This window comes from Aulonocara stuartgranti (assembly GCF_965226115.1).
Source record: "Aulonocara stuartgranti genome assembly, chromosome: 3".
Lineage (NCBI taxonomy): Eukaryota > Metazoa > Chordata > Actinopteri > Cichliformes > Cichlidae > Aulonocara > Aulonocara stuartgranti.
This window is the reverse complement of record NC_138941.1, coordinates 72,693,429-72,695,037: the sequence shown is the minus strand read 5'-3', so window position 1 is coordinate 72,695,037 and position 1,609 is coordinate 72,693,429.

Genomic DNA, 1,609 nt, shown 5'->3' with positions numbered 1-1,609 from the left:
CTGCTCTTCCATCTTGTATGTCCGTGGGAGGGTCAGGATGTTCATGGTTTGGATCACTGCTGATGTTTGGTTCAGAAGGACAGTGTTCTCCTCTAATTGTGGCAATGTTGTGAAGAATCACACATGCCACAATAATGTCACATGCCCTTTCTGGGGTGACCCTGAGTCTTTGAAGGCACTGGAACTGGGCCTTAAGCAATCCGATAGTCATTTCAACTCTGGCTCTTGTCCTGCAATGAGCCAGATTATATCGCTGCTGTGGGCCCGGTTCAGGGTCAGGGTAAGGGGTAAGCAAATAGGGTAAACATGGATACCCCCTATCACCAAGCAAGTAGCCAGTGAACTCTCCTAAGACAGAAGGATACACTTCAGTTCAAATGTCCCTGTAGCAATTGGTCTTTATATATTTTAAAGTATTTTCAACTCACCATGTCCAAATTTTGTGCTCAGTGTACATTCACGGAATATTTGTGAGTCATGGACAGAGCCTGGCCACTTGGCTTCCACATTTGTGATAATGTTGGCAGCATCACATATGATCTTCACAGTGCAGAGAACACAAATTAGCATCCATTACTATAATGAAATAATTTGTTAGTTTGAAATGCTACAGGGAACTATGTACCTGCACATTAATGCTGTGGAAAGACTTCCTGTTCACATAGTCTCCTTCATTTACTGAAGGAGCAATGATTGGAATGTGAGTGCCATCTGTACAGCCAATCACGCCTGGGAACCCTGAAAATAAATGTAAAATTTAAGTAATAGTTCAAGTATCACCACATGAATTAAGTTTTGTTCATCCTGCTACCTGCAATTTTGTGGAATCCCTCTTTGATGAATCTTGTGGGTCTATGACCGGGGAACACCACAGACGAGTACAGGAGACGTTTCAGTGCAACTGTAACATTCCTGACTGCCTGACAGACGGTAGCCTCGGAAACGTGCTCAGCGTCACCAATATTATACAGAAAGCTCCCGTTTGCAAAAAACTGAAGTGCAATACAAATAATATGTACAGAACTCAGAGGATGTCCGCGATGTGTCACATGAGCAATATTAGGCCTGAGGATGTTATTCAAATGAATTATAGATTGTGCTGAAAAACGGTAACGTTCACACAGGAAATCATCAGGAAATGATAAAATGTCCAAACACGCTCTAATCACTCTCTCCCGGCGGAGAGCTCTGCGGAGAATTTGGGCTTCAACATCTACTGGCTCTTCAAGGAAGGGGCACGCCATGTCTGACACTTCCTACAGTCAGGTTTCCGACAAAGCGGCGGAGAAAGTCAGGGTTAGTTGAAGTAAACCTGCTAGGGGGCAGGTTAGCTTCACGGAGTGTGTCGTCATAGTAACTCACTCAGAATTAATCTAAACTCGCTTTGTGAAACCGAAAACCCAGAGTTTTCGTTAACTCAGGGTATACTTACTCAGAGTTTGCACTAAACCGGCTTCCTGAAACAGGGCCCAGCTTGTGAACTTTACTCTGACTTAGACTCACTCTGAGCAGTCAGGCAACATATTTATAAATCAGCACATGGAGGTGTGGCCCTCTCACACTCTTCAGGTTTAGTTCCGCCTCCTTCCAGGAAGCAGCTCACCTGTGT